Raw genomic sequence first — 25,397 nt, 5'->3', positions numbered from 1 at the left:
AAAGAGATAACCAACAAGGACCTACTGTATAGCACAGGGAACTATACTCAGTATTTTATAATAACCTATAAGGGAAAAGAATCTGAAAAAAATAGATATATTGATATATGTATGTATAACTGAATCACTTTGCTGTGGACCTGAAACTAACACAACATGGTAAACCAACTATACTTCAATAAAAATAAATAAATTCTTTTAAAAGTATAATTTTATCACAGCTCAAAAGACAACCATGAATCAGGAAACAGCATGCTCTCTGGAGTCGGAGTTCAAATTCCACCTCTGATTCCTCTCTGTGAGACCTCAAGCTGTTTATTGACCCTTCCTGGGCCTCACTTTCCCCATCTTTGAAATAGGGTTATTAGCAGTACCTACGACCAGATCATTCTGAGAATTAAATAAAGCGTGTAAAGAACTTACAGGAGTATCTGGGAAACAGCATGTATTCAATAAATGTTAGTTATTATTATCAATATTGATAATAATTACTAACAGAAATTTCTGCTAGAAGAAGCAGCCTAAAAATTTTTCCCCAAGAGTTGGGTTAGTGATAACCCCTTTCATTACTTTCCGCCAGGATTTCTCTAGAAACCAATTACATCCAGATCCCCTGGAAAGCTTGTAAAATTCAAATTTGGGGGCCCTACCCCAGACCTCCTACATTAGCATCTCCAGGTGTGGGAACCTAAAATTCAAATTTAAACAAAAATCCTCAGCTGAAGAATGTATGCTGAACTAAAAGCCACTGCTTTCTAATTGACAAGCGCATTTTGGTTTAAAGATCTGGCTGACTTGATGCCTTTTCAAGGCTTTCTTTTAGGTTCTGACACTAGCTTGATATATGACCACACTTGTAGAGAGTTCCTCCTCCACATACCCATCCACCTGTTTATAAAGTGGGGTTAATTAATAATAAATACATTAAGCGTTACTAACTCATTTAATCCTCACAACACTACCATGAAGTAGCTACTATTAACATTCCCATTTAAAAGATAAAGAAACCTGTATTTTGTAATAACTGTAAATGGAAAGTAACCTTTCAAAATTGTATAGAAAATAAAAATTAAAATACAAAAAAAGATAAAGAAACCAACGGATAGAGAAGAGACTCACTCAATGCCTTTCAATAAAAAGACTGAACTTTAAGTACTTTGATTTCCTTAGGAAAGTCAAAATAGCACCTGATACATTATATAATCAGTCTCCAAGAACAGAAACAATTCACAGTAGCAACAGATTATTTTCAATAATTCAAAGCACCTTTCTCCAGCTTGCTTGTCACTACTTCTAGTGAGAAACCATCAAAGGAATCTTCATGTCATTAGCACTGATCTTTCTATTTGTCCAGAAATTCACAGACTAAGTGAGTTTATTTTAAATTTTATTTTACTGTGGTAAGAACACAACATGAGATCTACTCTTTTAATAGATTTTTAAGTGAACAATACGGTTTTGTTATCTATAGGTGCAATGCTGTACAGTAGGTCCCTAGAACTTATTTATCTTGCATAACGGAAATTTTATACTTGTTGATTAGTAACTCCCCCTTTTCCCCTCCTCCAAGCTCCTGGCAACCACTATTCTATTGTTTGCTTCTATGACTTTGATTATTTAGACTTTGATTATTTAAAATGGCTCACATAAATGGAATCATGCATTATTTGTCCTTCTGTGAGTGGCTTATTTCACTTAGTGTAAAGTTCAGCCATGTTGTCACATATTAAAGGATTTCCTTTTTTAAGGCTGAATAATATTCTGTTTGTGTGTGTGTGTGTGTGTGTGTGTGTGTGTGTGTGTGTGGTTCTTTTTTATCCATTCATCCACATTCATCCATCAATAAACAGAGGTGGTTTTTTCCTTTTCTTGGCTATTGAGAACAATGCCACAATGAACGTGAGAGTGCTAATACCTCTTTGAAAATTAGAATAGTATTTTGGTGGCATCTAATAGCTTTTTTCACATCAGAGATGGAGAAACTACAGCCCAGAGAGAAAGGTGACTGGTCCATCACTACACAGTCAGTAAGAGAATCCAGTGCTCTCTTCTACTTCTCACTCTTCATCACATCTGTATTAGACAGTGATGAACTTGGGTCTGATGGAAACAACCCTGGACCACAAGACAGTGACCTTCAGGTCTAGTTCTTAGGATCATCACTTGACTTCTCTGTGCTTGGACACTGGATCCTCACCAGATCTTTTTGATCTAACGTCTTTAGTTTCCCTTATAATCCCTGATGTTACTCGCTGTGTCTAGTCCTCTGCATCTGTACATAGGAAATGACACCCCAAATAACGTCCCCCAACTCCTCTCTCTGGTTTCTTTTAAAAGCAATTGGATGCTACCAATAAGATCTTTAAGTTCCTTATAAGCTAATAACTGTATGTTGTTATTATTATTAATTCCCATAATTTCCATTTCTCAAACAATGGAGAGAAGTGTCTTACTCATTGCCTGAGTAGGCTTATCCTAATTCTGTCTGTTTTGATTTAAAATGAAAGCTTTGATAATAAATGGCATTTTAAAAGAAAATGCCCTTTCCAAATGAGAGGAAGGGAGAAAGAGATTAAAATTCAGGAGAAAAGGTAAGTGTCCCAAAAGAGAAAGGAGGTGTGCCATCCATGCTAGGAAGAGTTTCTAGGCCAAGTTTCTAGGCATCCGTAAGACAGTACAGTGGGTTAGTATCAGCGCAAGCAAGCCTGGGATACGTTGTTTCGACACTGATCAAATGGCTTTATAGGAACTGAATCCTTTGGCTATTTGGCTGGCTAGAAATATCTGGCCAGTGTGTTCACACATGATTCACAAGCTTCGTGGAAACAACCCACGCACCCAGTTCAAATGGGAACAACCCTATCTGGCAACATTGAAAAGGTCTATTTAATTGAATTATCATTTCAGGTCGAACATCATATTTGGAGGGCTTTCTCAGGTGACGCTTTTAAGACATAGGCCACCACTTACATGCACATAAGAAAATATGTAATATGCCAATGTTTCCAAATATCTAATTAAGGTGGTGTCACCAGTAGTAAAGTTTCTGAACGTGTTTTCTTGGTCCTCCCACTCTTCTCTTCTTCATCTTCTCCTCCTTCTCCTCCTCCTCTGTCTCTTCCTTCTTCTCTTCCTATGCCCCCTCGTCTTTCTTCTCCTTCTCCTTCTCCTTCTTCTTCTTCTTCTCTCTGTCTCTCTCTTATCTCCCCTCTCTGTCTAGAACAATGCTAACAATCAAGTTGGACATACTACTGATACTTCTAAAAAGCACCTACGGCTAAAGTTTCTCTTCCTGTTTCCTAGAAAGAGACCAAGTTTGGCGCTCCCTCCTCTGTATCCTTCTCTAAAGAACCACCAAACAATCAAGAAGGCCTTTCTTCTAAGCCAGAGGCAAAAATCTCTGATATTACACCTCCTTATGTTGGCCCAGTGGGCCTAGCAGGTGCTTGAGAGTTACTCTGGAGAGGACTGTACCTACTCACTTGATATGTGTGGCCCTTGGAGAAGCAACTTAACTCTACTGATCCAGAAGACCCGGGGGGGGCCACACTTGGGGCTGAATTTCTCCAAATCCATGTAATTGGTTATAGAGAACTGCCCATCCCTAACTTGTAAGTAATGGTAGAAAGGTCTTCTCTCTTCATCTCAGTGGAGAATACGTGTTTGTCAACTCATCTTCCACTGACCCATCAGAAAAAACTAACTGTGCCCTCCTCTTTCACTGCCACAGTCCAAGAGACCGCCCCTCCCCATCCCCAGCATAGCTTTTGTGGGTGTAGAGCAAAGTCTCACTGTAGAAGGCAAATAAAAATTACAACCCATTTAGGAGGACTCTGTAACACGAGGGAGAAAAGGAGACTAGGATGAAAATTCAGAACCAGTGGCCCCTGCTAAAGCATTAGAAAAAGCCAGGAGAGAACATTGGCCATCTCTAGTCAAGAAGCAGAATCGCATGCTGATTAAGAACAGTTATTTGAAGCTAGACCAGCTGAGTCTGATTCCCAGCCTTGCCACCTACCATGAGATCTTGGGCAAGTTACTTAACTTCACTGTCTCTGCTTCCTGTTAATAGCTTCTACTTCATAGGGTTGAGATGATGACACTAATTAATGCATGCAAAGCTCTGAAAGCATGCCTGGTACCTGGTAACATAATGAGTATGACTTCATTGTGCTGCTTTGAGAAACTTACATTCAATTGGCAAAACACACGCTTGAGCTGATGAAGTATTTCACTCGTTCTGACAATGGCACAGCCATGCAAAGCCATCCTGATAACTAATGAAAGCACTAAATTAAAGATGGAATCTTTATTTTTAAATAAAAATTACATATATTTAAGATGTTTTGATATACGTATATGTAGTGAAATGATTGCCATATATAGGTCTAACTCTTCTATTTTCCAGAATGTTATGGAACTCAACTGGAAAGGATCTCTCCATAATATGCCAACCTTCACACTCTTTGGCAGTCAATAGGAAGAAGATGCCCCAGGAAGAGGAGGGAGAATAGTTTGAAGCCAGCTCTGTAAATAGGATCACTTTTGTGGAGAATGGATATGACAGGGCAGTTCAGATAGGACTGGTGGTCCTTCGCCTAGTACAATACCTGTTTCCCTTGTCTCTCATGGCCCCGATGTTCCCCAGAGTCAGGTTATGGGCTCAGTAGAGAAAGCAGCAGGAAACCTCCTGCAGAACTCTCAGAATTAACATAATATAGCCAACAAATAATCAAAGTGATTAAATATGTTCAGAAGCCACAATGCAACACTGAACATAATCACGTAGCACATGGAGAGTCGGGCAGTTCCTGAGGCCGCATTATTAAGACCCCACATCTCTCTTCCAGGTCCATTTTGCTGAACAACCTCCATATCACAACTTGGTTTCTCCGATACTCAGATACAACAAAGAAGGTGCTCTGATTTGCAGATGGGAACTTTATGGTTGCACAATGGATCATCTCTCAATGTTAAAGTAATAAATTTGCATTCTAGCTCGTTCATCTGGCACTTAATAGTTAGGTTACTATGAGTCAGCTCCTGAGAGTCCCTTTGGTTCTGGTGCACTAATAATAATGATGTTTCTGAACCCACCAGCCTGAGAACAGAGATGGACCACTGTCACTACTCGGAGGATTGTCAACCTGCGAGGCTCCACCTTGGAGATGAAACAGCCTAACTAGACGGCATCTCCATCTCATCTCACCGCAGCAGTTCGGCAGTTGGGTTCCTATGAAGTTAATTGTTTGTAGATTGGCATGGAATGGTTCAACTCCAGACGTAAAACCAAGATGTCTTGATTGGAGAAACATCAGGAAAGTGTAAATCTCATTTCTAATCTTGTTCATATTCATGGTAAACAGAGGGTCAAAATAATGGCTGCCAGATACTCATGTTTCCAGCAGATGACTTGTGGCTTCGTCAGCGATCATGCGCTGCTGAAGCTGCAAGGGGCTTTCTGGTTTTGATCTGTCCTAAGAGTAACAGGAAAAAGGGTGATAGGATAGGATATCAAAAATCCATCCCCAGAATCGCTTTTAATAAGGCTACAAATCTGGGGGTGTTAGTAATCAGAAAAGAAATCAAATGTATTAGGTTTACATAGTAAAAGTAGAAGATGTTATGTTTGTGAATTCAGGGGAGGCACTGGGAGAAACAGAAAAAATAAGAAGGAAGAAGGAGAACTCTTTGCTCTTGTGGCCACAGAGTGAGGTAAGCCAAGAGGTCATTTGGAGCTCACCCAAATAGAACAGAATCTCCACTGGGAGTAGAATGCAGGTATTATGTCCACTGTCCCAGTTATAGCACCATCTCGTCATAGTAATGATATGAAGCTTATGCAGTAAACAGCAATTAGTGACAGAGAAACCCATGGTTCAGGTCTCTCTGAGAGGAAGGTCCACAGAGGAGTTAAAAAGCTGTGGACAGAGGATGAGATCAGGAGGGAGATGGACTTGGGTGTAAATAAAAGACAAATATTCACATCCACCCTAATCATGGTACCTACGTATGCCCCGGATCTTCAAGAAAAGCCTTGATTTTTTTGTAATTTTATACTTTTCAATAAAATCACTTGTGAAATGTTCAAGTAAATGTGATTTAAATTCTAATTTTGATGTGTATTACATAAATTAATTTGCAAATTAAAAATCTGCCTATAATTTGAATAATGTAGTTTATGAAATACTCCCTGCAACCATCTTTGCTGTTATGATAATAATTTAAAAATCCATATTCTATATGACTTTGAAAATATATGCTTTATAAGTGACATGGAAAAACATTCTATTGGCCTTAATCTTCAACCAAAATCAATCGCTAGAATTCCTATTTGTAATATTACACACACACACACACACACACACACACACACGTGCGCTATGTTAATTTTCTATTGCCACTGTAACAAATTAGCACAAACTTAGTGTCTTACAGTTCTCTATTTCAAAAGTCTGAAGTCTGACACAGATCTCACCGGCCTAAAATCAAGGTGTTGGCAGGACCGTGTTCCTTCCTGGAGGTCCCAGAGGAGAACCCGTTTCCTTGCCTTTTCCAGCTTCCCACATTCCTTGGCTTGTATCTCCCTTCCATCTTCAAAGTCAGCAGCCTCATCACTCTGAACCCTGCTTCATCACATCTCCTTCTCCAACATTGACTGACTCTCCTACCTCCCTCTTCCTCTTTTAAAGACATGAGATTACATCAGGCCTACCTGAATAATTCAAGAAAATCCCCTGATTTTAAGGCCAGCTTGTTAGCAAACTTAATTCTGTCTGCATCCTTAATTCCCCTTTGCCATGTAAGATACATATTCACAGGTTCTAGGTATTAGGAGATGGACATCTTTGGGGGGCCATTATTCTGCCTACCACACTTGCCTACAATTAAACCAAAGGAAAACTGGAGAGAGAGAAGTCTCATGTTTTATCTCCATAGAACACCAAGACCGAAAATAGAGATCGATGCATACAAAGTCATGAGTGTTTAAATCAAGTTGCAACATGAAATCAAGTTTCCATGTTGTACTTTGAGCCTCAGGGAACACAACTGATGTAAAGATAGTATTTATTTAGAGTTATACCGTAACCAATGGTTTTAAGATGTAAACATGTTGCATAACCTTCTGGGGGCCATCTTTTTATAGCAACCATAGTAACAATTAACATTTACTGAGTACTCCTCATGTGCCGGACAAAGTGTTCAGTGTTCTTTACATGCATTTTCTACACTGCTCATTTTACAAATGAGGAACCTGAAGCAGGAATCATTTAAAACTTACCAGAGTCACGTGCATAGTTAGTATCAGAGCTGGGATTCAAACTCAGGACTGTATGACTGCAGATCCTGCACTTTAACCCATGATGTAAAACGACCTCTTTCTTTTTTAACCAATACACACTTGGCGAGAATTTATTCCCTAATTGACTTGTTACGATCTCAATATTAAAGAAAAAGGACAACTAGCTGGAATGATTCTGTCCCTCCAACCAACTTGACCACTCTTCCCTGACCTCTGCTCTAACTCTGGGAGAGAAAGGAAAGAACAGAGGGAGAGAAAGATTCATAGTCCCTGCAGGAAATGAGGAAGACAGAGAGATGGGGGGAAAAGAATGGGCGTGAGATCTAACAAGAGGCATGTGGAAACAATTTTCAACTGCTCAAAAGAAATAGGACACATTCAAGCCTCCCTAGGGAAGACGGGTGCACTGCTCCACCCTATTTTAAACCCCAGTTATTATAACACAGCATAATGTATGGAATGTCTGGTAACCTCCTCAGAGTGGAAATCATCCATTTAACTTTAAACAGATAACATAGTAGGAGTAAGAATAAAATATACCAAACAAAGAAATTGGGAATTATATTTGGGATATAATCTCTACAGAAAAGTGAGACTTTAAAAGGCACCCAGGATATTGAAGTCAAGTCTATAAATTGAGAGCACTCTATTAAAATATATATATAACTTCCCAGCAAACAGGATCCAAAGCCAGAACATAGTGTGATTTGGGCTTATTTTACCTGACCAAAATAGAGTATTCTTTTTTTCTGAGCGACAGAAAAATAGAAATTTACTGTTTCCTTTTGTAACAGTCCAAGGTGAGTGTTCCAAGTTAGCAGGCAAATCTGCTCTATATTGTTCACTGAAGGACCCAGATTCATTCTTTTATATCTTAACTCCAGCCCTAGACATCGATGTAGTCTGCATAAATCACAAATGTTGTCACAAATGGCAAGAATTCTTTTTCTATATGGCTGAGCAGTACTCTACTGTTTGTGTGTGTGTGTGTGTGTGTGTGTGTGTATCATACCTTCTTTATCCATTCATCCATCTTTAGACACAAGTTGTTTCCACATCTTTGCTGTTGTAAACAATACTGCGAAGAATGAATATTGGGGTGCATATATCTTTTCAAATTAGTGTTTTTATTTTCTTTGGAGAAATACCCAGAAGTGGAATAGCTGGATCATATGGTAGCTATATTCTTAGTTTTTTAAGGAATCTCCATACAGTTTTCCATAGCGGCTGCATCGATTTACATTCCCACCAACAATGTATGAGGGTTCCCTTTTCCCCACATACTCTTCAACACTTGTTATTTCTTGTCTTTTTGATAATAGCCATTCTAACAGGGTGGAGGTGATATCTCATTGTGCTTTTGATTTACATTTCCCTGATAAGCTGTAATGTTGAGCATCTTTTCATGTGTCCATTGGCCATCTGTATGTCTTCTTTGGAAAAATGTCAATTCAGGTCCTCTGCCCATTTTTTAATCAGGTTGCTTGCTTCTGTGTTGTTGAGTTGTGCAAAATAGAGTATTCTAACATACAAACACATACACACACACACATTACAAATGTGTTTTAATAATAGCACCACTGAGCCTTTTTTTCTCTGCCCATATTTTTCTTTTCTTTTTTTTTATAATTGAAGTATAGTTGACTTACAATATTGTATTAGTTTCAGGTGTACAACATAGTAATTCAATATTTTTATAAAGTATACTTTACACTAAGTTATTGACTATATTCCCTGTGCTGTATATCCATGTAACATTCATTTTATAACTGGTTGTTTGTATCTCTTAGTGCCCATCGACCGATGAATGGCTAAAGAAGATGTCGTATATATACAAATGGAATACTACTCAACCATAAAAAAGAATGAAATCTTGCCATTTGCCACAACATGGATGGACCTGGAAGGTATTATACTTAGTGAGATAAGTGATAGAAGGACAAGTACTCTATGTTTACACTTATATGTGGAATCTAAAAATTAAAAAAAAAATTTTTTAAAGCAAAATAAATGAACAAATAGAACAAAACAGAACCACTGAGCATTTTTTATGTGCAATGTGTGGGTTATCAAATTTAATTCCCACAAAAATCCCATCAGTCAGGGGTGAGTATTAATCTCAGTTCACATTTGTGGAAATTGAGGCCTGAAGAGTTGGATTGCAGATAGCAAAATCAGAACTTGAACTTAAAGCTGGTAACCAGAACATTCATCGGCATAAATTTAGGCTGACCTTTACATGGACTTTGTTTATAATATATAAACTCTTGCAATTAATGTTTATTTTTTAATTCATCTGGAGACAGAAGTATGCCTTCTTCTTTCTTTTCTTTTTTTATTGTGGGAAAATACATGTAACATAAAATTTACCATTGTAACCATTTTAAGTGTACACTTCTGTAGCATTAAATACAATCACATCATTTTACAACCATCACCATTATCCATCTCCAGAACTTTTTCAACTTCTCCAACTGAAACTCTGTACCCATTAAACAATAAATCCCCATTTCCATTCTTTCCATAGCCCCTAGTAACAACCATTCTATTTTCTATCTCTATGAACCTGAATAGTTACACATACAAGAACAATCATACGTTTGTCCTTTTGTTCCTGTCTTATCTCACTTAGCATAATGCTTCCAAGGTTCACCTAAGTTGTAGCATGTGTCAAATTTTCAATTGTATGTATATACCACATTTTGTTTATCCGTTCATTTTTTTTTATTGGAGTATAATTGTTCCACAATGTTGTGTTAGCTTCTGCTGTACAATGAAGTGAATCAGCTATATGTATACCTATATCCCCTCCCTCTTGGACCTCCCTCCCACTCCCCCACTCAATCTCACCCATGTAGGTCACACAGAGCACTGAGCTGAGCTTCCTGTGCATCATAGCGTGTTCCCACTAGCTATCTATTTTACGCATGATAGTGTATATATGTCAATCCTAATCTCCCAGTTCGTCCCACCCTCCCCTCCCCTCTGTGTTCACATGTCTGTTCTCTATGTCTACATTTCTATTCCTGCCCTGCAAATAGGTTCATCCGTACCATTTTTCTAGATTCCACATATATGCGTTAATATACGATATTTGTTTTTCTCTTTCTGGCTTACTTCACTCTGTGTGACACTCTCTAGGTCCATCCACATCTCTACAAATGATCCAGTTTTCTTCCTTTTTATGGCCGAGGGATATTCCATTGTATATATGTACCACATCATCTTTATCCATTCATCTGTCATTGGACATTTATGTTGTTTCCATGTCCTGGCTATTGTAAATAGTGCTGCAATGAGCATTGGGGTACATGTGTCCTTTTAAATTATGGTTTCTCTGGGTATATGCCCAGAGGTGGGATTGCTGGCTCATATGGTAGTTCTATTTTGAGCTTTTTAAGGAACCTCCATTACTGTTCTCCATAGTGGTTGTATCAATTTACATTCCCACCAACAGTGCAAAAGTGTTCCCTTTTCTCCACACCCTCTCCAGCAATTAATGTTGGTAGATTTTGTTTATTTATTTATTTATTTATGGCTGCGTTGGGTTTTCGTCGCTGCGTGTGGGCTTTTCTCTAGTTGTGGCGAGTGGGGGCTACTCTTCATTGTGGTGCGCAGGCTTCTCATGGCAGTGGCTTCTCTTGTTGTGGAGCACGGGCTCTAGGCGTGCGGGCTTAAGTAGTTGTGGCTCATGGGCTCTAGAGTGTAGGCTCAGTGGTTGTGGCGCATAGGCTTAGTTGCTCTGCGGTGCGGCATGTGGGATCTTCCCAGACCAGGGCTCGAACCCGTGTCCCCTGCCTTGGCAGGCAGATTCTCAACCACTGTGCCACCACAGAAGCCCCAGTTTGTAGATTTTTTGATGGTGGCCATTATGACTGGTGTGAGGTGATACCTCATTGTAGTTTTGATTTGCATGTCTCTAATAATTAGTGATGCTGAGCATCTTTTCATGTGGCTCTCGGCCATCTGTATGTCTTCTTTGGTGAAATGTCTACTTAGGTCTTCTGCCCATTTTTTAATTGGGTTGTTTGTTTTATTGATATTGAGCTCCATGAGCTGTTTGTATATTTTGGAGATTAATTATTTGTCCTTTGATTCGTTTGCAAATATTTTCTTCCATTCTGAGGGTTGTCTTTTTGGCTTGTTTATAGTTCCCTTTGCTGTGCAAAGCTTTTAAATTTCATTAGGTCCCATTTATTTATTTTTGTTTTAATTTTCAGTACTCTAGGAGGTGGGTCAAAAAAGATCTTGCTGCGGTTTTTGTCAAAGAGTGTTTTTCCTATGTTCTCCTCTAAGAGTTTTATACTGTCCAGTCTTACATTTAGGTCTTTAATCAATTTGGAGTTTATTTTTCTGTATGGTGTTTGATAGTGCTCTTATTTCATTCTTTTACATGTAGCTGTCCAGTTTTCCCAGCATCACTTATTGAAGAGGCTGTCTTTTCTCCACTGTATGTTCTTGCCTCCTTTGTCATAAATTAGGTGACCATATGTGCATGGGTTTATCTCTGGGCTTTCTATCCTGTACCATTGATCTATATTTCTGGTTTTGTGCCAGTACCATACTGTCTTGATTACTGTAGCTTTGTAGTAGAGTTTGAAATTGGGGAGCCTGATTCCTCCAGCTCCATTTTTCTTTCTCAGTATTGCTTTGGTTATTCGGGGTCTTTTGTGTTTCCATACAGATTGTAAAATTTTTTGTTCTAATTCTGTGAAAAATGTCATAGGTAATTTGATAGGGATTGCACTGAATCTGTAAATTGCTTTGGGTAGTACAGTCATTTTCACAATATTGATTCTTCCAATCCAGGAACATGGTATATTTCTCCATCTGTTTATGTCATCTTTGATTTCTTTCATCAGTGTTTTATAGTTTTCTGAGTACAGGTCTTTTGTCTCCTTAGGTAGGTTTATTCCTAGGTATTTTATTTTTTTGTTACGATGGTGAATGGGATTGTTTCCTTAATTTCTCTTTCTGATGTTTCATTGTTAGTGTATAGGAATGCCAGAGATTTCTGTGCATTAATTTTGTATCTTGCAACCTTACCAGATTCACTGATTAGTTCTAGTAGTTTTCTGGTGGCATCTTTTTTTTTTTTTTCTGGTGGCATCTTTAGAATTTTCTATGTATAGTATCATATCATCTGCAAACAGTGACAGCTTTACTTCTTTTCCAATTTGTATTCCTTTTATTTCTTTTTCTTCTCTGATTGCCATGGCTAGGACTTCCAAAAGTATGTCGAATAAGAGTGGCAAGGGTGGATATCCTTGTTTTTTCCTGATCTTAGTGGAAATGTTTTCAGTTTTTCACAATTGAGAGTGATATTTCCTGTGGGTTTCTCATATATGGCCTTCATTATGTTGAGGTTGGTTCCCTCTATGCCCATTTTCTGGAGAGTTTTTAACATAAATCGGTGTTGAATTTTGTCAAAAGCTTTTTCTGCATCTATTGAGATGATCATATGGTTTTTATTCCTTAATTTGTTAACATGGTGTATCACATTGATTGATTTGCATATATTGAAGAATCCTTGCATTCCTGGGATAATTTGCACTTGATCATGGTGTATGATCCTTTTAATATGTTGTTGGATGCTGTTTGCTATATTTTGTTGAGGATTTTTGCATCTATGTTCATCAATGATATTGGCCTGTGATTTTCTTTTTTGTGATATCTTTGTCTGGTTTTGGTAACAGGGTGATGGTGGCCTCGTAGAACGAATTTTGGAATGTTCCTCCATCTGCAATTTTTTGGAAGAGTTTGAGAAGGATAGGTGTTAGCTCTTCTCTAAATGTTTGATAGAATTCTTCTGTGAAGCCATCTGGTCCTGGACTTTTGTTGGAAGATTTTTAATTACAGTTTCAATTTCGTTACTTGTGATAGTTCTGTTTATATTTTCTAATTCTTCCTGGTTCAGTCTTGGAAAATTGTACCTTTCTAAGAATTTGTCCATTTCTTCATGGTTGTCCATTTTATTGGCATATAGTTGTTTGTAGTAGTCTCTTATAATCCTTTGTAGTTCTGCGGTGTCAGTTGTGACTTCTCCTTTTTCATTTCTAATTTTATTGATTTGTGTTCTTTCCTTATTTTTCTTGATGACTCTGAATAAAGGTTTATCCATTTTTGTTTATCTTCTCAAAGAATCAACTTTCAGTTTTATTGAGCTTTGTTATCGTTTTCTTTGTTTCTATTTCATTTCTTTCTGCTCTGATCTTTATGAGTTATTTCCTTCTACTGACTTTGGGTTTTCTTTGTTCTTCTTTTTCTAGTTGGTTTAGGTGTAAGGTTAGATTGTTTATTTGAAATTTTTCTTATTTCTTGAGGTGAGATTGAATTGCTATAAGCTTCCCTCTTAGAATTGCTTTTGCTGCATCCCATAGGTTTTGGGTCATTGTGTTATCATTGTCATTTCTTTCTATGTTTTTTTAAAATTTTCTCTTTGATTTCTTCAGTGATCTCTTGGTTATTTGGTAACGCACTATTTAGCCTCCATGTATTTGTGGTTTTTACAGGGTTTTTTTCCTGTAATTGATTTCTAATCTCATGGCGCTGTGGTCAGAAAAGATGCTTGATACGATTTCAATTTTCTTAAACTTTCTGAGGCTTGATTTGTGACCCAAGATGTGATCTATCTTGGAGGATGTTCTGTGTGCACTTGAGAAGAAAGTGTATTCTTCCACTTTTGGGTGGAATGTCTTTAAATATCAATTAATTCTATCTGGTCTATTGTGTCATTTAAAGCTTGTGTTTCCTTATTTATTTTCTGTTTGGATGATCTGTCCGTTGGTGTAAGTGGGGTGTTAAAGTCCCTTACTATTATTGTGTTACTGTTGATTTCCCATTTTATGGTTCTCAGCATTTGCCTTATGTATTGAGGTGCTCCTATGTTGGGTGTGTATGTTTATAATTGTTATACCTTCTTCTTGGATTGATCCTTTGATCATTATGTAGTGTCCTTCCTTATCTCTTGTAACAGTCTTTATGTTAAAGTCTATTTTATCTGATATGAGTATTGCTACTCCAGCTTTCTTTTGCTTTCCATTTACATGGAATATCTTTTTCCATCCCTTCACTTTCAGTCTGTATGTGTCCCTAGGTCTGAAGTGGGTCTCTTGTAGACAACATATATATGGGTCTTGTTTTTGTATCCATTCAGCCAGTCTGTGTCTTTTGGTTGGAGCACTTAATCCATTTACGTTCAAGGTTATTATCGATATGTACATTCTTATTATCATTTTCTTAATTGTTTTGGGTTTGTTTTTGTCGGTGTTTTTCTTCTCTTGTGTTTCCTGCCTAGAGAAGTTCCTTTAGCATGTGTTGTAAAGCTGGTTTTGTGGTACTGAATTCCCTTAGCTTTTGCTTGTCTGAAAAGCTCTTGATTTCTCCATCGAATTGAATGAGATCCTTGCTGGGTAGAGTAATCTTGGTTGTAGGTTTTTCTCTTTCATCACTTTAAGTATATCCTGCCACTTCCTTCTGGCCTGCAGAGTTTCTGCTGAAAAATCAGCTGATAACCTTATAGGGATTCCTCTGTATGTTATCTTTTGCTTTTCCCATGATGCTTTTAATATTTTTCTTTGAATTTAATTTTTGTTAGTTTGATTAATATGTGTCTTGGCGTATTTCTCCTAGGGTTTATCCGGTATGGAACTCTGTGCTTCCTGGACTTGGGTTGCTATTTCCTTTCCCATGTAGGGAAGTTTTCCACTATAATCTCTTCGAATATTTTCTCAGACCCTTTCTTTCTATATTGGGATTTTTATCTAGCCCTTGTGACCTCCTGACAACTTTATTGGTCTCCTCTCTCCAAACTTGTGGAGTCATGGCTGCAGGGTCGACAGGGAGTGTTACAATTATCACCATCCTTTGCCCTCATCTGCACACTGTAGTTTACAGATTACAAGGCTCATGTGTGTACCTTATATACTGATTACACAGTTCATGTATGTACAGTAACTCATTCACTCCCCACAACAGCCCTATTAATTACAAGGCAGGTTATTATTAGTCCCATTTTAATGATAGGAAAACTGAGAGTAGAGAGCTTAAGATTGCCTAGTGCTATTAACCTAATAGCAGAGCAGAGACTTAACCCCCAGCCCAAAGTCCTTTCCACTAATCCCCACTATAACAAAGATATAGAAAAGGTACAGTATCATCAGGACTTTTTTAAAGGCCAAGGAGAGGTCCTTGAAACTAGAAGCATAGAAAAAGCGATCCTCTGTAACCAAAAAAAGGAAAGAATAGGGAAAGAAAAAATTTAATTTTCCCCAAAGAAAAGTCAAAACATGAAATGTATTAATAAGCAAAAAAATAGGTAAGGAGAACATCATCAAAAAGTATAGAAAGGAGCTGCCTAAAATAAATCTTCAAAGATACTGTAAATGCACATAAAGTCACTGTAAACCCACAGCTGAAATATGAAGCCAGTGGTTATGTGGGCACTGGGCTGCATGGCATCTCTGCCACTGACTCATTGGACAGTCAGGTCTTGCTCCTTTCACTGCTTTAATTCTTTCATCTATAAAGAGTCCATTTTAGTAGTTACCTGTCCATGAAACCAGTTAAGAGCCTTGAACAAAAAAATACCTTAGCAAAATATATGATTACTTCCTATCTAAAAGCATACTGATTAGAATATTACCAAGCATGTACAGTTTAAGATAGCAATAAACATTGTTTAATATATAATCCTATAAAATAGATGAATACGGCATATACATACCATGGATGCCATAAGAATCAGTAATAAGTTGAATTTTACTGCAATGTCTTCTTCTTCAGGGCAGAAAACTAATTAATGCTGTGCTACTCCTCCAATATCTCTGCATATTTCTCTAAATCATTCTTCTACAAAAAATAATTAATAAACTACCATTTTCTCTCTTCTGCACAGGTGTAATAGCCTCCCAGCTGATGCTCACACATTTGCTGTCATTCATTCTATACAAAGCAGACAGGTTATCTTTTTAAAACACAAATATGACCACTGCATGGCACTCCCCTGAGTAAAATCTTTCTGTGGTTTTCCATGACTCTCATGCTGAAGATCAAAATACTTAGCAGAGTTGAAAAATCCCAGGACAACCCAGCACCTGTGTGCATTGCCAGCTCATCTCATCCTACTTTCTCCCTTGCTCTCTATGCTCCAGTCACCTAGATTAAGTATTCAATAAATATTTGTCCAATGAGTGGATGAATGAATAAAAAAACAAACAAAACATTAACTTTTTTTTTTTAATAGGAACAGTATTTTGGTGAACCAAACACAATAAATGGTTGAATTTCAGGCACCAACAAATGCCAAACAGGGAAGAATCCTGGTGTTCAAGGACTTTCCCACAGTCCTCCATACACTCACCCTGCCACAATATGAACCACACTGGGTTAAAGGTAAGAGTTACCCAAACAAGATTTCAACAAATAATCCCAATATTTGTATGGAAACACAAAAGACCCAGAATAGCCAAAGCAATCTTGAGAAAGAAGAACAAAGCAGGAGGTATCCCATTCCTTGACTTCAAACTACACTACAAAGCTATAGAAATCAAAACAGCATGGTTCTGGCACAAAAGCAGACACATAGATCAATGGAACAAGATAGAGAGCCCAGAAATAAACCCATGCACTTATGGTCAATTAATCTACCACAAAGGAGGCAAGAATATGCCATAGGGAAAAAGTCTCTTCAAAAAGCCGTGTTGAGAAAACTGGACAACTACTTGTAAAACAATGGAACTAGAACACTTTCTCACACCATATACAAAAATAAACTCAAAATGGATTACAGACTTAAATGTAAGACCTGAAAACTCCTAGAAGAAAACATAGGCAGTACTCTGACACTGGTCTAAGCAATATTTTTTTTTAATCTGTCTCCTCAGGCAAGGGCAACAAAAGCAAAAATAAACAAATGGTACTACATTAAACTAAAAAGCTTTTGCACTGTGAAGGAAACCATCACAAAACAAACAGTCAACTTACTGAATGGGAGAAGATATTTGCAAATGATATGTACGATATAAGGGGTTAATATCCAAAATATATAAAGAATGCATACAACTCAACATCAAAAAACAAACAATCCAGTTAAATGGACAGAGGACCTGAATAGACGTTTCTCCAAAGAAGACATACAGATGATCAACAGACAAATGAAAAGATGTTCAACATCACTAATCAACAGGGAAATACAAATCAAAACCACAATGAGGTATCACCTCACACCTTTCATATGGCTATTATCAAAAAGACAAGAAGTAACAAGTGTTGGAGAGGATGTAGAGAAAAGGGCACCCTCATGCTCTGTTTGTGAGAATGTAAATTGGTGCAGCCACTATGGAAAGCAGTGTGGAATTTCCTCAAAAAATTAAAAATAGAACCACCATATGATCTAGCAATTCCACTCCTGGGTGGAATCCAAAGAAAATGAAAACACTAATTTGAAAAGATATATGCACCACATGTTCATTCATTGCAGAATTATTTATAATAGGCAAGATATGTAAGCAACTTAAATGCCCATCACAGATGAATGGATAAAGAAGATGTACCATATATATGCAATGGAATATTACTCAGCCATAAAAAAAGAAATATTGCTCTTTGCCACAACATGGATGGACCCAGAGGGTATTATGCTAATTGAAAGAAGTCAGATGGAGAAAGACAAACACTGTATATTTTCACTTATATGTGGAATCTTGAAAAACAAACAAATATAACAAAACAGAAACAAACTCATAGATACAGAGAACAAACTGGTGGTTGCCAGAGGGGAGGGGAATCAAAGGATGGGCAAAGTATGTGAAGGAGAATAAGAGGCACAAACTACAGATTATCCATCTTCAGCCAAGAGAATAAAATTCTTGGAAAATCTTTCAAGTGGCATCTATAATGCTCTTTCCATGTTAAATACTATGGTTTGTCACAATTAAAGTTATTTTTTAAAAAAATAAGTCATGGGGATGTAATGTAAAGCACAGGGAACATAGTCAATAATATTGTAATAACTTTGTGTGGTGCATAATCTATAAAAATATCAAATCACTATGTTGTACACCTGAAACTAACATAATATTATAAGTCAGCCACACCTCAATTTAACAAAATAAGATTTCAGCAAATTGCATGAGATGATGTCTCAGCAAACCAACACCACAGTTATTCAAAATGTCTCCTTAAATGGCAAAAGAAAGTCACACCCAATAGGCACTAAAGCCAAATTGTGGGTTAATTCAAGGATTATCAGTGACAACAGCCTTTGTACAAGGGATTTATTTGATTACCTGTTATGTTCTTCGGATTAAGATGATAATAAGGAGAAAAAAAGAAGAGAGAAATCATTTCAGTCTTGCACTAGCACTCCCCACCCACCAGTGAGGATCTGCCTTTCTTCTGCAGGCTTAAATGAACAAAATCACCCCAACAGGCTTGGTGACATGCCAAAGGTAGCACAAAAGGACTGAAGGATCTTTCTAAAGTCAGGTTTGAACCAGATTGTCCTGGCACTCCTTTCAAAGAAGTTATCTGGCTAGCATATCGTTTACCTTCTCTGATAGGTTTGGTGTCAGCTGGAAAAGGAAGTTAGAAAAGGGGTAGAGATTGGCCTCCTTTTTTGAAGGTGATGGTGATAAATGAGATTCAACTCCCAGCATCATGGGAGAAGCCTACCCATTCTTCCCAAGCTTCACACTAAGATATTGAATTACAAATATGTCACTCCAATGATGATGACTTCATCGATCAAAGGTGAAAAAATCCTGACAAACAGGAAAATGAGGATTTCTCTGTCAGTGATAATGCTAAACTGTCTCCCTAAGAACTAGAAACTCTGAGTTCAAGGTACAAATGGGTAAAGATGAGGAGCTGCTCCTAAGAACCCCAGAACAGACCCCCACAGAACAGTTTTTGTCATTTGGCAGAGGACCGAATTTGCAAAACAAAACAAAACAAAAACAAACCCCCCCATCCACAGACTGAAGGATCCTTGAAAGCAGGGACTGTGTCTTATTAGTCTCAGAATCAGAGCACTTCTAAAGTAAACTCTCAATAAAATAATTAATTAAGTGAATTAAATTAGAAGGCTTTAACCCTAAGTATTAATATTTGTGGTTATGGGCTGTAACCAATAATGGAATCTTTGCAAGTAGTAGAAAAAAAGTAATAGAAACATTTAAACATAGCTAGCTCCATAATTCAAAAAGAGACATGCACTCCAATGTTCATTGTAGCACTATCTACAATAGCCAGGACATGGAAACAACATAAATGTCCATCAGCAGAGGAATGGATAAAGAAGATGTGGTACATATATACAATGGAATGTTACTCAGCCATATAAAGGAACGAAATTGGGTCATCTGTAGAGACGTGATGGACCTAGAGACTGTCATACAGAGTGAAGTAAGTCAGAAAGAGAAAAACAGATACGGTATATTAACGCATATATGTGGAATCTGAAAAAATTGGTATAGATGTCTTATTTACAAAGCAGAAATAGAGACACAGACGTAGAGAACAAACATATGGATACCAAGGGGGAAGGGGGAGTGGGGTGAATCGGGAGATTGGGATTGACATATATACACTATTGATACTATGTATACAATAGATAACTAATGAGAACCTACTGTGTAGCACAGGGAACTCTGCTCAGTGCTCTGTGGTGATATAAATGGGAAGGAAGTCCAAAAAAGCGGGGATATATGTATATGTACAGCTGATTCACTTTGCTGTACAGTAGAAACTAACACGACGTTGTAAAGCAACTATACTCCAATAAAATTTTTAAAAAAATAAACATAGCTAGCCTCTTGTAAATAATAAAATAGAGAGAATAAGGAGCTCTATAACAATATAATGGAATACTGATGCCAGCCCTCACTCCACTGTTAACGAGCCATGGGCCCTTGCCAGAAGTACTTCCCTTCTTTCGTTTCCTGTCTGTAAAATGATGGGCATGAGGCAGATGATAAATATGGTTCATTTCAAAGTCCAATAGTATGTTCCTATAAAGCATAAAAATCCTAAATGTCTTATTGCTACTAGAGACCAACAGAAAGAAGGAACCTTTAAAGTTTTATATCATTGGATCCTAACTTTTTCTATGTATATACTCCTTTGAAAAGTTAATGGAAGTTATAATCTCCCCTCAGAAGAGTAAACATATGACCATGCAGAGAGAATTCTGCATATTGTTTAAGAGATTTTACTAACTTCCTGAAGTCTATCCACTGAATTCCAAGTTAAAAATCTCAGCTTAACTTGAAGCATTGTCTTGTTTTCAGTTGGGAAATCTTCCCAATGGATACAGAAGCTACAAGAGCTTAAGCATCCATGGTCAAGTAAGGTCGATGTAAGACATTTTGTTACAAGTGATAGGAAGTACACAATACTCCCTATGAAGTATTCTTGCCAAAAATGCCAAACCTGAATCTAATAAAGCCATTAGATCTAACTACCACCTCACAAGAAAAACAGGGGCCAGAGGAAACATGTAAAAAAATACCACAGGGATGCAATCAGAAAAATCCAGATTTTGGGAAATTCTACAGGATATGTCTTCCCTTCCATCCATTCTTTCTGACTCTATTACCTGGGACCCTTGCTCCTTTCTGACCACGAGGGTCCCTTAAGTATTCACTCTGTTGCAGAGCTTATATTTTTTAACTACACCTGCCACCTGTCATCTTTCTTTTTCTTCTCATTTCTATCTGTCTATTGTACAAAATCCACTGCTTTATATTCTTCCCAAGACCAAGGTTAAGAAACATTGATGGAGGGCCTGCCACAGCCCTCTATAAACTGGAGGTATTGAGAAATTAAAGATGAGTCATCCATAGCCTGGGCCTTTAACCTTCTGTACAATTAAGTGCTGGGATAATGAGGCAGGCGCTTGATGTACAGCACGTGCAGCAAACATGTCTTTCACTTTTTATGTGATCCAAATTGCTCAGAAATATACTAATACCGATTAGGACCTGGATAAATACTTACTTAGATTTCTGTCAATACGGATCTTATTTAATTGAAATCTGCTTTCTCTTTCTTTACTCTGATATCTTCTCTTCTTCAAATTTCCTAACTCTTCTCTTTTTTTTTTTAATTATTAATTAATTAATTAATTTATTTATGGCTGTGTTGGGTCTTCGTTTCTGTGCGAGGGCTTTCTCTAGTTGCGGCAAGCGGGGGCCACTCTTCATCACTGTGCGCGGGCCTCTCACTATCATGGCCTCTCTTGTTGCGGAGCACAGGCTCCAGACGCGCAGGCTCAGTAGTTGTGGTTCACGGGCCTAGTTGCTCCGCAGCATGTGGGATCTTCCCAGACCAGGGCTCGAACCCGTGTCCCCTGCATTAGCAGGCAGATTCTCAACCACTGCACCACCAGGGAAGCCCCCTAACTCTTCTATTAAGGCCCCGGATATTATTCATTTGTGGTCACTTACAAGGCTCTGTTCACCTCAGCTTCCTTATCTAATTCTCTCCTGCTTTTAAAAATCAAATTAAGAAGGGTATATTTAAAATAGATAACCAACAAGGACCTACTATATAGCACAGGGAGCTCTGTTCAATACTCTGTAATAACCTAAATGGGAAAAGAATTTGAAAAAGAACAGATACATGTATATGTATAACTGAATCACTTTGCTGTACGCCTGAAACTTAACACATTGTTAATCAGCTATATTCCAATATAAAATAAAAATTTAAAAAAAGAAGGGTTTCCAACATAGTTGTCTCATTACCTCCATTTGAGAAAATTTCCTTCTATGATCTTAAAACTCTTTTTGCCTGTATGTGTTTTTTATTATTTTTCCTGGTTTGTCAGTCAATATAGACATATATTTGGAAGCAACTTTAAGTTGGCTTGCCTTCCCCTCCTAGTCTGAAATACCACATTGAATACTTCTTAATTTAAACCTTCTAGCTGTCAGCACCTTTTTCCAGGAAAAATCAAAATACAAGAAAATTGTATTTTTATTTGGCCACAGTTTGATAAATTTAGGCACTTACAGAATGTCTGCCCTGGCGTCACTGCAGAAGCTGTGTTTTATTTCTATAAATGTCTAACCTTTCGATGCAACCCTCTAAATCATAGGATAATGACATAACAGTTTTGCTTGAAGATCTACTACTCATCTGTTCTGAAATGTCATGCATAGTAAAAATCTATTTGGGGACTGTTTTGACCACTCTTCTCTCACTATAAAGAAGAGGGTGACTATGGAATGCTTCATTGATGAACAGCTGTCTTTGAAAGGCACAAACACACTGTGCTTCCAGTTAATGGCAGCTAACTGTTGACAGGGCTCTCTTCTGATCCCTGATACACCCACGTGCAACCCCATTCATCCACTTACCACCTACCTCTCCTGCAAAATACCCATTCCATTTTAATGACGACATCTCAGGTTATCAGAAAGATGAACCTAATGGGAAATTACAAATCTTTTACCTGGAAAGTCATGCAAAGAAGAATAATTTAAATGCTGAACAATTTGAACTCCATAGAAATACCATCCCCCCAAAATTCATGAAACCCTATCACAGGTGAAATGCTTAGTGACCAAAAGGATGGACATCTATTGAGAGTGCAACTGAGCCTTTATCCCTTGAGTTCTTTAAAAATCGTTTAAAAATAAGCTCAGCAATTTGCAGTCAACCTACCTAAAAGCAGAGAACTACACCAAATGACTGGTTGTTGGCTCTCTTCCCAGTTCTGTGATTCCACAATGACCCACTGGCACTTAGGTGTCATTTTACTCTCCTTAAAAATTGTAAAATTAAAAAAATAGGATGAAAGTTTTTAAATCCTATAGAAAATCTGTAACTAAAGTGAATTCATTTTAGTTTCTTATTTATCAACTAAAGTTCTTAAATTAACCTAATTCTTCTAAAATAGAATAAACAGTGTGAGGTCATTTTTCTAAAATTATTCTAGCTGTTCATATGTCTACCAATATATACAGATGGAGAGTATCTGAAATAATGTTCACCAAATTTTACCAATGGCTGTCTGTGTGGTGAAATTAGAAAGTTTTCAAAAATCTTTCTTCTTATACTTTCATATATTACTTGAATTTTTTAATAACAAGTGTGTGTCATTTTTACAAACAAACAAAACCCCACTATTTCTTCTAAAGTCCATTGGAACCCCACGCACTGGGAGTTACAAGGAAAATCATTGTATTATGCTCCTAGAGAGATGACTTCTCCCAAGTCCTCTCAAAACGCACCACCAGTTTTTTCCTTTCCCTGGTCCTGCTCCAATGCTAGAAATATTTCACTCAAGGTTAACTCTTATATACCAAACTCCCACACACTGATGTAAAATGGCTCATGGGCAAAATTTAAGGAGCTGAGAAGTCACTGCCACTCAGACACACCTGAAATGAGCAGGGAACGATCAATTTCATCGCAGATGCTTGTGAGGGAGTTTAGGGAAACGGAGCGCAGCCTGGCCCTTTCATGTCCTACAGATGGACGTGAAGCTGGGTCCGTGTGAACACAAACCTGAGCCGACCTTAACCTTGAGTCAAACAAACGATCGGGAACCATCTGCGTCCATCAGAACATGGCCACCACACGTCGAAACGAGTCTCTGTGTTTCCCTCATTTGCTCTATGTTCTTCATGTCTCCCTTCTGTCTTTCACATTGAGAGATGTAAGTGGCTGTAGAACACTTGAAAACGGCACTCCCTCAAGTCTTGACTGAATTTTTGCATCTTTCACACAGTGAGATGAGGAAAGTCCAGAGGACTTTTGCAAGGTTTTGTTGCTAGGGTGGACAAGCAGAGCTGGTGTGCTTTAGTTGATTTTATTTGTAATTAGGAATGATTTTGCCTTTGTGGCTGGCTGGTTCCCCCTTGGAGAGGTTTTTTCCTACTCTCTGGTTTTACAACTCACACTCCTAAAAGAGGCAGGAGGTGATGGCATCAGAGGCCTGAGTTAAAATCCTGACTCTAAAAAAGTTCGTTATTGAGTTAATACACACGTTTATTAAATGCCTATGAGAAGCCAGACTTCGGTGCTTTAAAGATAGAAGACATTATCCTTGTTTTCTAGAAGCCTGCAGTCCCCAAGGAGTGTAACAAATGCAGTATTACGTAGTGAGTGAAAGAATGGGGGTGGACTTAGCTCCCAGAGGTGGCTGGACCTCGCTGGGGACTCCCAGCTTCCACTGTGGGGCTCCCAAGCTTCTGCTCTGGGGTGGGGATACCGTCTGCCCCCTGGAGCATCTTGGGATCTAGAAAAGGCGTTTCCTCAAAGAAGGGGCACCCAACTCATGCAAGAAGATTCAGAAAACGATTGTTGAAATCAGTAACCCTTGAACTACATCTCGAAGGCAGGGGAGCAGGCCTAGGCCGCACAAGCAGTGGCTTTCCAAGCAGTGGAAACAGCACAGACCAAGTCCGTAACGACTGCAAATTCCCCTGTTGACTTACATTACACATGCAAATCAGCTCCCCATCATTCACCTCCATGAGCCCCTGATCTGTAAAATGGAAAAAATAACTCTTGCCGGGCTACATCAAGAGTTGTTGTGTGGATTAAATAAAGAATATCAAAGGGCTATGTAAACTGGGAAGTCCCATTAACACCATTATGAAAGAGAAGTGTGGTACAGGACTCCATCAAGATTCGACTCAACGATTACAATGTTATGTGGCAGAAAGAGCCCTGCCCTGGCTTTGCCACTAACCCACGATCTGTCCTCCATGCCCTCCCCGCCCCACAGGGCTCAGTTTTCCTTATCTGTAAAATTAGTGGCTTGGACCAAGGAACACCAAAGTCCCTTCAAGATGCTGCCATTTTATTCCTAAGTCCCCATTGAATCTAGTTGCCAGTAAGCAGCACGTGGCTCCCTGCCCCCCAGACTATTTCTTTACTCATTCCTAACCTTTCCCTTGGCAGCCAAAGCATAAGATTCATCAAGCACGTTAGACAACCCATGGCACATTTCCTGTTTTCCTCTGTTCCCTCTGCAGGTCACAGACACACAGAACCCAGCCTTTCCAGGACTCAGCCAGGACAGGGCTGCCGGCCGCTTAACGAAGGCTGCATGCCTCCCAGGGGCTGAGGAAAGTCCTGG

At 38.2% G+C, this 25,397-nt stretch overlaps 1 long non-coding RNA gene across 3 annotated transcripts in view; it reads right to left on the bottom strand.

The window, feature by feature from the left end:
- The window catches only part of LOC132355058 (uncharacterized), a 249,465-nt gene that overhangs the window by 53,283 nt on the left and 170,785 nt on the right, over nucleotides 1-25,397 (bottom strand). The gene's annotated exons all lie outside the window — the stretch shown is intronic.

The sequence above is a fragment of the Balaenoptera ricei genome, chromosome 20 (genome assembly GCF_028023285.1).
Source record: "Balaenoptera ricei isolate mBalRic1 chromosome 20, mBalRic1.hap2, whole genome shotgun sequence".
Lineage (NCBI taxonomy): Eukaryota > Metazoa > Chordata > Mammalia > Artiodactyla > Balaenopteridae > Balaenoptera > Balaenoptera ricei.
Note: the sequence above shows the minus strand (reverse complement) of the source record. Positions and strands in the feature narration are given on the sequence as shown.